Consider the following 12,650-nt stretch of genomic DNA (forward strand, 5'->3'; position numbering starts at 1 on the left):
AAAAATATCCTCTTATTTATTTTGGGTATTTTAAGTTTCCTCTGGGTTCAGATTCCTGGAGTAGGAAAGGGAGCTAATTAGCTGGGCTCAGCAAGTTATGTTCTACATACTTCCAGAAGAAATGCCTGACAGGTAGAGCTGGAGATGGCTGCCGGGAGCCACAGGCATAGACAGATAGAGCATATCCCTTTCTAATGTGAAATAGTACTTCAAGAAAGTTTAGGCTGTTTTGCCTTTTTTGATAATATATCACTTGCTTGTAGGTGTTCACTCCTGCACATTGTAGAGAGGGCTATGGGGAGAGAATTCTGCTTGGGACCTAATTTAATGGCCAGAAGAATGCAGGCTTGGACAAGTGATAGTGTGAGCCTTCTCTGTCCTTTACCCCATCTTCAAAGCTGGCCTCTATTAGAGAAACCTCATGCCAAAGATTCTTCCTTCTCTTCATGGCCCATCTGCTGTTGAACTTGTCAGGGCTGACCTATCCTAGTCAAGAGTCTTTTTGCCCTTTGGACAAGGTAAACTCTGAGCACTTTAATTTTTCTTCTTTTCATTCTCAGTTGTTCTTTTGTCCCATCTGGTAACTTGGCTTTAGTCAGTTTCTGCCTCATGGGTTAGAACCAGCTATCTCCTTTCTGGCCTTTGCAGATATGTAGCCTTCTCCTACTCCATCAGTGAAGTAAAAGGGACCAAAGACACATGCCTCTGATCCAGAATCTCTTTTCCGCACTACCTATCTCACTCTCACTTGCCAAACTACGTGTTCTTGGGGCTCATGTACTTCTGGCACTGTGGCATGTCCAGACTGATGGCAGGAGAAAAGAGAATGACAAGATGAAGTGGAAGCCTAGAGAATGGTCATGAGAATTAAAAGCTAAAACCCAGTGGAATGGGATAAAATCACTGTTTTCTTCATTCCCTTCCCTTTTTGTTTAGCTGGGAGTTAGGAGGAGCCAGAAAGTTATTTAATGTAGTCCAAGAGAGATTCCCAAAGTGCCAGGTCAGTTCTGGACTGACTTAAGAACCAAAGCCTTAAGAATCAAAGTAAGGCAGAACGTTGTTTTGGAGGATGGAGTAGGGATGACGAGAGCATCAGATGAGTATCTAGGCTAACCGTGGGGGATCTCTTATGTGATGCAAAGTTGATCAGAAAAATGGTATAGACCCTGAGTATTGTATTGTCCCATGACTTCCTTGTCACAGGACTAAGGTGTCAGACAGGGAAGTCCTGGGAACCTGATGCTAGACTCAGCACCTAGAGAGTGTAAGCTTAAATATTCCAGAGTTGAAGAAACTTGAATATATATTGTCTTACAGGAATTGACTTTCATACTAAGAGATGGGACATACTAAAAGATAATACCCTGTTTTTTAAGAATTAAAAAACCATCAATATTTGCAGAAGTCCAAATCTTTAGAGACAGAAAGAAGATTAAGAATGAAAGGTAGAGAGTAGAGAATGGAGAATAATAACAGGTCATGGTTAAAGGGTTTCTTTTGGGGGTATTAAAATAGTTTTGAAATTGGGGATGCCTGGGTGGCTTAGTCAGTTGGGTGTCTGCCTTCAGCTCAGTTATGATCCCAGGGTCCTGGGATCAAGTCTTGCATCAGCCTCCCAGGGACCCTGCTTCTCGCTCTGCGTGACACTCCCCCTGCTTGTGCTCTGTCAAATAAATAAATAAAATCTTAAAAACAATGTTCCAAAATTAAATTGTGGTTATAGTTATACAACTCTCTTAATATACTAAAGAATATTGAATTATATTTTTTAAATGGGTGAATTATATCTCACTAAAACTGTTAAATACATTTTTTAAATTGAAAAAATGAAATTTGAGAATTATAGATGATTGGCTCATTCTGATTCCTTAGAAAAATCAAGAATAAATTATTAGACATAAGGGAGACATTTAGACAAGAATATAGTTATCTGACCCCAAATTGCCAAGGAAATATTGAAAAAGAAAAACAAAACTGGAGGCATCTCGTTGCCTGATTTCAAGCTATATTACAAAAATGTGATCACCAAGACAGCATGGTATTGGCACAAAACCAGACACATAGGTCAATGGAATAGAATAGAGAGCCCAGATACAGACCCTCAAATCTATGGTCAACTAATCTTCGACAAAGCAGGAAAAAATATCCAATGGAAAAAAGACAGTCTCCAATAAATGGTGCTGGGAAAATTGGACGGCTATATATGGAAGAATGAAACTCAACCATTTGCTTACACCGTACACAAAGATAAACTCTCTATGGGTGAAAGCCCTCAATGTGAGACAGGAATCCATCAAAATCTTAGAGGAGAACATAGGCAGTAACCTCTTTAACATCGGCTGCAGCAACTTCTTTCAAGACACGTCTGCAGAGGCAAGGGAAACAAAAGTGAAAATGAACTTCTGGGACTTCAGGTAAAAAGCTTCTGCACAGCAAAGGAAGTGGTCAACAAAACAGAGACAACCCACGGAATGGGAGAAGATATTTGCAAGTGACACGGCAGACAAAGGGCTGATATCCAAGATCTATGAAGAACTTCTCAAACTCAATGCCCAAAAAACAAATAACCAAGTCAAAAAATGGGCAGAAGATATGAACAGACACTTCTCCAAAGAAGACATATAGATGGCTAACAGACACATGAAATAATGTTCATCATCATTAGCCATCAGGGAAATCAAAACCACATTGAGATACCACCTTACACCAGTTAGAATGGCAAAAATTGACAAGGCAAGAAACAACAAATGTTGGGAAAGTTGTGGAGAAAGGGGAACCCTCTTACACTGTTTGTGGGAATGTAAGTTGGTGCAGCCACTTTGGAACAGTGTGGAGGTTCCTCAAAAATTAAAAATAGAACTACCCTATGCAGTACTGAGTATTTACCCCAAAGATACAAATGTAGTGAAAAGAAGGGTCATATCCATCCCAATGTTCATAGCAGCAATTTCCACAATACCCAAACCATGGAAAGAACCAAGATGTCCTTCAACAGACAAATGGATAAAGAAGATGTGGTCATATACACAATGGAATATTACTCAGCCATCAGAAAGGATGAATACCCAACTTTTGCATCAACATAGATGGGACTGGAAGAGATGATGCTAAATGAAATGTCAAACAGAGAAAGTCAATTATCATATGGTTTCACTTACTTGTGGAACAGGAGAAATAGCGTAGAGGACATTAGGAGAAGGAAGGGAAAAATGAAGGGGGGGAATCAAAGAGGGAGAGGAACCATGAGAGACTGTGGACTCCAGAAAACAAATTGAGGGTTTTAGAGGGGGGAATGGGTGAGTCTGGTGATGAGTATTAAGGAGGGCAAGGATTGCATGGAGCACTTGGGTGTTATACACAAACAATGAATTATGGAACACTACATCAAATGCTAATGATGTACTGTATGGTGACTAATATAACGTAATAAAAAATGGAAAAAAAAAGAAGAGTGTAGTGATACTTGAGAATCTGTAAGCATTACTAAAAACAAGTCATGTCAGGCTAACCTTGACTTCTCTTGTGTTAGGTTTACTTTGTTAATAAATGAAGGAAATGGCATGACAAGTTGATGTAAACTATCATGATTTTAACAAAGCTGTTTGATGAAATGTCCTGTGGTATATGAGTATAGGAGATGTTGAATTGGAAGTTGGTTAACAGTGTTACTAGGGTTCACATATATTGAAAAAATATCCCTCACATACACATTCATATATCCCTCATGTACACATTCCATGTGTATCTAGTGTGAACTCTATTATGAAGTTTGATTATATATTCTATTATATTATAAAGAGCCAACTCTCAACAGGCTCAAACACAACTGTGTTTTGTTGTTATTGGGAATTTTAAAGAAATCCTGGACATCACCATTTTACTCATAAATACTTGAGCCTTCATCTCTTACAGATAAGGGCTTCTTTTTATTCCCAAAGTATCATCTCACTTAATAAATATTAAGTGAGATATAAAATTAAATGTGAAATATTAAATTTATATTAAATTAATTTAATTTAATTTAATTGAGATTAAATTTATATTAATAAATATTAAATGGTATTTCTTAATACCATTTAATACCCTGTCCATATTCACATTTACCAAGTTATTTAAAAAATGTGTTTTTATAGCAAGTTTTTTTTGAATCAGGATTGTTGAAGGTCCATTCATTACAGATTTTGTTGTGGCTCTTAAATGTGTTTTAACCTCTAACAGTTCTTCCTCTATTTTGTGTTTTCTTATGTCTTCTAGCATCTGGATCTTTGTCTTATAGAATTTCCTAAATTCTAGGTTTGGCTAATTTTTTTTTTTGTGGTGTTGTATAGCTTGTTTCTTCTTACATTTTCTGTAAATGCATAATCTATTTAGAGACCACAAGTCTGGATGTTAGATATGCTTATTGGTATTAGATATCATTGCTTTGGTGCACCTGGGTAGCTCAGTCATTAAGCATCTGCCTTGGGCTCGGGTCATGATCCCAGGGTCCTGGGATTGAGCACCGCATCAAGCCCTGCATCAGGCTTCCTGCTCACTGGGAAGCCTACTTCTTTCCCACTCCCCCCTGCTTGTGTTCCCTCTCTCGCTGTATCTCTCTCTGTCAAATAAATAAATAAAATCTTTTTAAAAAAAACCCTTCAGATATCATTGTTCTTAGGCATTTTTAGTAAAATACATATTTTTCAAGTTAGAGGATACATAAGGAAAAATTATGAGTTCATACTGATATCTCTTTTCAACTTAATATTATGGATTTATATTGAACTTTGATTTTATACTTGTATCTCTGTCTCTTAGGCTCAACATTTGTTTTTATTACATTAATTTACTTATTTCTTTATTGTATAACATACTCATTACTACTTAGCAATATTATTATCAACATTAACCCTATTATTATTAACAATAAAACTACTGATGAAGTTTTTTTTGTAGTTCTTTCTGTTTTAGGCATATATCATTAGTGATGTGTAGTCAAGATATTGTGTTTTCAGGTATTTGAAAGAATTTTATTCTCTGAGTATTATGCTAAGCACAGTGAGTCCGAGAACAACAAATATGATATGATTTCACTCACATGTGGAATTTAACAAACAAAACAGATGAGCAATGGGGGAAAAAAAGGGAGAGGGGGGAAAACCAAGAAACAGACTCTTCATTATAGAGAACAAACTGATGGTTACCAGAAGGGACATGGGTGGGGTGATGGGTTAAATAGGTAACAGGGATTAAGAAGTGCACTTGTGATGAGCACAGGGTAATGTACGGAAGTGCAGAATTCCATATATTACATCTGAAACTAACATTATCTGTGTGTTAACTAACTGGAATTTAAATAAAACTTTAAAAAAAATTATTCTCCTCCTCCTTTCTTACACAAATAAGTCAGCTGATTTTAGAGGGAAGACAGAATTTGTTGGGGTTTTTTTAATGATTTTATTTATTTTCAGAGAGAGAGAGCACAAGCAGGGGGAGGGGCAGAGGGAGAGAGAGAAGCAGACTCCCCACTGAGCAAGGAGCCTGATGCAGGACTTGATCCCAGGACCCTGGGATTGTGACCTGAGCCAAAGGGAGATGCTTAACCAACTGAACCACCCAGGCATCCTAGGAAGAAAGCATTTGATTCAATAATATGATTAAAGGTGAAAATCCATAAGCAAACTTGAAGTAGAGGTATATTTCCTTAAGGAGGCTACTGCTTGATGAGCCAAAGAAGTAGAAATTGTTATGCCGAGCACTTACTGAAATTGCTCTGCTTCTTCTAGGTAAGCACCTGTGATAGCTTTAAAATATGTCCACAAATTTTTTAATACTACTCTTTTCAAAAGGTAGAGCTGGGTTCTCTTCCCCAAGATTATGGGCTGGAGTGTCAATGACTTGCTTCTAACAACTAGGATATGTCAGAAGTGACAGTATATGACTTTTGATGCTAGGTTTAAAGTACTGTAGCTTCTTCCATGTTCTTTCACTTCTCTCTCTTTTGGTTCATTATATGAGAGAAGCCAGATGTCATATTATCAGGATATTTAAGGAGTTCTATGGAGAGGTCTACATGGCAATGAACTGAGGTCTCCATCACACACCTGTGTGACTGAGGCATCTTAGGAAACAGAACCTCCAGCCCCAGTCAGGCTTTTACACAATTGTATCTCCAGCCATCCTCTTGACTACATCCTCATAAGAAACTGACCATACTTCCAACCTGCACCAGTATCTCTGTGCCTTGCCTGCTTTGTACCTCCAACCTCACTTCAGCCCCAAAATGGACTCCAACTGCTCCACCAGGGGCTCCTGCATCTGCTCTGTCTCCTGATGACACAAAGAGTGCAGATGCACCTTCTGCAAGAAGAGCTGCTGCTCCTGCTGCCCCCTCAGTGGTTCCAGGTGTGCCCAGGGCTGCATCTGCAAGGAGGCATCAGACAAGTGCAGCTGCTGTGCCTCATGTGGAGGAGAGCCTGTTCCAGATGTAAATAGACCAACATAAACATACTTGCAGACTTTTTTACTTTCTTATCCTACCTGTACTCAGTTGCTACATTCCTGTTTCTGTGAAATATTTGAATGATAGTGATCTCTTCTAGGTGCTTCTGGCAAAAAAAAAAAAAAGAGAGAGAGAGAAAACAAAAAAGAAAATAGAGATAGAACCTGATATAAAACCACCTACCTGGGCTGCTCCCAAATTCCTGACCCACAGAAACTGTGAGATTATAAATATTATTTATTTGAGCCACTATGTTTGGGGGTAAATTGTTAGGTAGCAGCAGAGAGCTAATATAGAACCTAAATATAGGTTACAATAGAGGAGAGGGATGCCTGGGTGGCACAGTTGGTTGAGCATCAACTTTTGGTTTTGGCTTGGGTCATGATCTCAAGGTCATGGGATCAAGCCCTGTTTCCATGCAGAGTCTGCTTAAGCTTCTTTCTCCTTCTCCCTCAGCCCCTCCCAGTTGTGCTCTCTCACTCTCAAATAAATATTAAAGAAAAAAAAATAGGTGGGGAAATACTAAAAAAAAGTCATTTATTTACTGCCTTTTGGTGAGAAGAGAATGTTTCAAGTTAGAGGATATATAAGTAGGCTTCAGAATTCATAAAATTAAGACTGCAGAGGGAAATGGGAAGTGTGGATATTTGGTGAAGCAGATTATCCATTGCCTAAATCAGAGACTACTAAAATAATGTATCTATTCCCTTGGAATTACCAACTCAGATTTTCAGGAAAGTAGAGCTCTAGCCCCTGCCTTTTCCCTTTCTCCAGTCCTCTTTCTCATGATCCTTGATCCTGAGTCGCTCTCATGCTATATGGGTTATTACTTGACCCAAAACCTCCAGAGATAAACAATATAGCCCTTTTGGCAACTCCCTTACAAAACTTGTTTTCATTATTTTAAATTTTGTTTATTCAATTTTTTAATTTAAATTCAATTAACATATAATTCACATATAGTGTATTATTAGTTTCAGAGGTAGAGTTCAGTGATTCAGCAGGTGTACATAGCACCCAGTGTTCATTACATCACATGCCCTCCTCAAGGCTGGTCAGCAGTTACCCCGTCCCCCCACCCACCTCCCCACCAGCAACCCTGTTTGTTTCCTAGAGTTCTAAGAGTCTCTTATGGTTTGTCTCCCTCTATGTTTTCATCTTATTTTACCTTCCCTCCCTTACTCTATGTTCATCAGTTTTGTTTCTTATATTTCACATATGAGTAACATCACGTGATAATTATCTCTCTCTGATTGACTTATTTCATTTAGCATAATACCCTATAGTTCCATGCGTGCATTATTGCAAATGGCAAGATTTCATTCTTTTTGATAGCTGAGTAATATTCCAGTGTGTGTGTGCGTGTGCACATGCATCTGTGTGTGTGTCTATCCTCTTCTTGATCCATTTATCTGTTGATGGAAATTTGGGCTCTTTCCCTAGTTTGGCTATTGTGGACATTCCTGCTATAAACATCGGGGTGCAGATGCCCCTTTGGATCACATTTGTATCTTTGGGGTAAAAACCTAGCAGTGCAATTGCTGGGTCATTGGGAGCTCTATTTTCAACTTTTTGGGGGAAACTCCATATTGTTTTCTAGAGTGACTGTACAAGCTTGCATTCCCACCAACAGTGTAAGAGGGTTCCCCTTTCCCCCCATCCTCACCAACATCTGCCATTTCTTGAAAGGTATGAGGTGGTATCTCATCATGGGTTGTTTGTTGTTGTTGTTGTTTTTAAGATTTTATTTATTTATTTGATGGAGAGAGTACAAGTAGGCAGAACAGCAGGCAGGGGGAGAGGGAGAAGCAGGTTCTCCACTGAGCAGGGAACCTGACATGGGTCTCGATCCCAGGGCCTTGGGATCATGACCTGAGATGAAGGCAGCTGCCCAACCAACTGAGCCACCCAGGCACCCCTCATTGTGGTTTAGATTTTTATTTACCTGATGCCAAGTGATGTTGAGCGTTTTTTCGTGTGTCTGTTGGCAATTTGTAAGTCTTCTTGGGAGTAATGTCTGTTCATGTCTTCTGTGCATTTGTTGATTGGATTATTTGTTCTTTGGGTATTAAATTTGATAAATGCTTTATAGGTCTTGGATACTAGCCCTTTATCTGATAAGACATTTGCAAATATCTTCTCCCATTCTCTGGGTTTTCTTTTGGTTTTTTCAACTGTTTCCTTTTCTGTGAAAAAACTTTTTATCTTGATAAACTCCCAATAGTTCATTTTTTGCCTTTGTTTCCCTTGCCTTTGGAGACCTGTCTAGTGAGAACTTGGTGTGGCAGACGTCAAAGATGTTGCTGCCTGTGCTCTCCTCTTGGATTTTGATGGATTCCTGTCTCAAATTGAGGTCTTTCATCCATTTAGAGTTTATTTTTGTGTGTGGTGTAAGAAAATGGCCAGGTTTCATTCTGTGTGTAACTGTCCAATTTTCCCAACACCATTTATTGAAGAGACTGTCTTTTTTCCATTGGATATTCTTTCCTGCTTTATCGAAGATTAGTTGATCATAGAGTTGAGGGTCCATTTCTAGGTTCTCTATTCTGTTCCATGTATCTGTGTGTCCGTTTTTGTGCCAGTAGCATACTGTCTTGATTATTACAGCTTTGTAATACAGCTTGAAGTCCGGAATTGTGATGCCACCAGCTTTTGTTTTCTTTTCTTTTTTTAAAGATTTTATTTATTTATTTGACAGAGATCACAAGTAGGCAGAGGGGCAAGCAGAGAGAGTGGGGGGAAGCAGGCTCCCTGCTGAGCAGAGAGCCAAATGTGGGACTTGATCCCAGGACCCTGAACTGAAGGCAGAGGCTTAACCCACTGAGCCACCCAGGTGCCCCAGTTTTGCTTTTCTTTTTCAACATTTCTCTGGCTATTCAGGGTCTTTTCTGGTTCCATACAAATTTTAGGATTGTTTGTTCCCACTCTGTGAAAAATGTTATTGGTATTTTGATAAGGAGTGCATTGGATGTGTAGATTGCTCTAGGGCATAAACATTTGAACAATATTTGTTTTTCCAATCCATAATCATGGAACATTTTTCCATTTCTCTGTGGTCTTCCTCAATATCTTTCATGAGTGTTCTATAGTTTTGAGAGTGCAGATCCATTGCCTCTTTCATTAGGTTTATTCCTAGTTATCTTATTTATGGCTTTGGGTGCAGTTGTAAATGGGATCAGATTAAGGATCAGTTCCTTAATTTCTCTTTTTCTGTCTCATTGTTAGTGTACAGAAATGCAGCTGATTTTTTTGCATTGATTTTATATCCTGCCACGTTGCTGAATTCCTGTATGAGTTCTAGCAATTTGGGGGTAGAGTCTTTGGGGTTTTCCACATAAAGTATCATGTCATCTGTGAAGAGTGAGAGTTTGACTTCTTTGCCAATTCAGATGCCTTTTATTTCTTTTTGTTGTCTGATTGCTGAGGCTGGGACTTCTAGTACTATGTTGAACCACAGTGGTGATAGTGGACATCCCTCCCATGGTCCTGACCTTAGGGGAAAAGCTTTCATTTTTTCTCCATTGAGAATGGTATTCTCTGTGGGCTTTTCAAAGATGGCTTTTATGATACTGAGGTATGTTCCCTCTATCCCTACACTGTGAAAAGTTTTAATCAAAAAAGGATACTGTACTTTGTCAAATACTTTTTCTGTATCTATTGAGATGACCAAATGGTTCTTGTCCTTTCTTTTATTAATGTAGTGTATCATTTTGATTGATTTGCAGATGTTGAAACACCCTTGCAGCCCAGGAGTAAATCTCTCTTGGTTGTGTAATAAGCCTTTTAATGTACTGTTGGATCCTATTGGCTAGTATCTTGGTGAGAATTTTTGCATCCATGTTCATCAGGGATATTGGTCTGTATTTCTCCTTTTTGATGGGGTTTTTGGTTTTGGGATCAAGGTAATGCTGGCCTCATAGAATGAGTTTGTTTCCTTCCATTTCTGTTTTTTGAAACAGCTTCAGAAGAGTAGGTGTTAATTACTCTTTAAATGTTTGGTAGATTCCCCTGGGAAGTCATCTGGCCCCGGACTCTTGTTTTCTGGGAGTTTTTTGATTACTGCCTGAATTTCCTTGATGGTTATGGGTCTGTTCAGGTTTTCTATTTCTTCCTAGTTCAGTGTTGATAGTTTATATGTCTCTAGGAATGTATCCATTTCTTCCAGATTGCTAATTTGTTGGCATATAGTTGCTCATAATATGTGCTTTATAATTGTTTGTATTTCTTCAGTGTTGCTTGTGATCTCTCCTCTTTCATTCGTGATTTTATTTACTTGGGTCCTTTCATTTTTTTTGAGAAGCATGGCCGGACGTTTATCAATTTTATTAATTTTTTTCAGAGAACCAGCCCCTAGTTTTGTTGATCTATTCTACGGTTCTTTTGGTTTCTATTTCATTGATTTCTGCTCTAATCTTTATTCTTTTCTCCTGATGCATTTCGACTTTGTTTGCTGTATATTTGAGACCTTTCTTGTTTCCTGAGAAAGGCTTGTATTGCTGTATACTTCCCTCTTAGGACCACCTTTGCTATATCCTAAAGTTGTGTTTCCATTAATTTTTTAAAATTCTTCTTTAATTTCTTGGTTGACCCATTCAACCAAGTAGATGCTTTTTAACCTCCACATATTTGATTTCCTTCCAAATTTCCTCTTGTCATTGAGTTCAAGTTTCAAAGCATTGTAGTCTAAAAATATGCAGGGAATAATACCAGTCTTTTGGTTCTGGTTGAGACTTGATTTGTGACCCAGTATGTGATCTCTTGTGGAGAATGTTCCATGTGCACTCGAGAAGAATGTGTATTCTGTTACTTTGGGATGGAATGTTCTGAATATATCTGTGAAGTCCCTCTGGTCCAGTGTGTCATTCAAAGCCCTTGTTTCCTTGTTGATATTCTGCTTATATGATGTGCCCATTGGTGAGTGGGGTATTAAAGTCCCCTACTATCACTGTATTATTATCAATGTGTTTCTTTAATTTTGTTACTAATTTGTTTGTATAATTGGCTGCTCCCATGTTAGGGGCATATATATGTGCAATTATTAGCTCTTCTTGTTGGATAGACCTTTTAATTATTGTGTAGTGTCTATTCTCATTTCCTATTACCTTCCTTGGTTTAAAATCTAATTTGTCTGTTATAAGGATTCCTATCCCAGCTTTCTTTTGATGTCTTTTAGTGTGATAAATGGTTTTCTGCCCTCTCACTTTCCATCTGGAGCTATCTTTGGGTCTAAATTGAGTCTTTTATAGATAGCATATCAATGGGTCTTGCTTTTTTATCCAATCTGATACCCTGTGTCTTTTGTTTGGGGCATTTAGCTCATTTACATTCAGAGTAACTATTGACAAATATGAATTTAGTGCCTTTGTATTATATAAGTGAAGTCATTCTTTCTGTATATTGTCTCTGTTCTTTTCTGGTTTGTAACTTTTGGATTTTCTCTTCACTTAAAGGATCCCCTTTAAAATTTCTTGTAGGGCTGGTTTAGTGATCACAAATTCTTTTCGTTTCTGTTTGTCCTGGAAGCTCTTTATCTTTCCTTCTATTCTGAATAATAACCTTACTGGATACAGTATTCTTGGCTGCATATTTTTCTCATTTACCACCCTGAATATATCATGACAGTCCTTTCTGGCCTGCCAGGCCTCTGTGGATAGGTCTGCCACTAGGCTTATGTTTCTACCATTGTAGGGTAAGGACCTCTTGTCTGGAGCTGCTTTCGGGGTTTTCTCTTTGTCTCTGAGACTTGTAAGTTTTACTATTAGATGATGGGGTGTTAACCTGTTTTTATTGATTTTTACAGGGGGGGCTTCTCTGTTCCTCCTGGATTTTGATGCCTGTTTCCTTCCCCAAATTAGAAAAGTTCTCTGCATAATTTACTCCTAGATACTTTCTGCCCGCCCCCCCCTTCTCCTTCTGGGAACCCAATTATTCTAATATTGTTTTGCTTCATAGTATCTCTTCACTCTCGAATTCTCCCCTTGTGATCCAGTAGTTGTTTATCTCTCTTTTTCTTGGTTTCTTTATTCTCCATCATTTTGTTTTCTGTATCACACATTCTCTCTTCTGCCTCATTTATCCTAGCAGTTAGAGCCTCCATTTTTTATTGCATCTTATTAATAGTATCATTAGTATCTTTATAATAATTTTTCTGAGCTCTGATTCTTATATC

General features: G+C 38.2%; 1 protein-coding gene across 1 annotated transcript in view; it reads left to right on the forward strand.

The window, feature by feature from the left end:
* ANKRD31 (ankyrin repeat domain 31) overlaps positions 1-12,650 on the forward strand; it is a 152,459-nt gene that overhangs the window by 58,631 nt on the left and 81,178 nt on the right. The window lies entirely within an intron of this gene.

This window comes from Lontra canadensis, unplaced genomic scaffold (genome assembly GCF_010015895.1).
Source record: "Lontra canadensis isolate GAN:19392208 unplaced genomic scaffold, GSC_riverotter_1.0 scaffold4, whole genome shotgun sequence".
NCBI classification, from domain to species: domain Eukaryota; kingdom Metazoa; phylum Chordata; class Mammalia; order Carnivora; family Mustelidae; genus Lontra; species Lontra canadensis.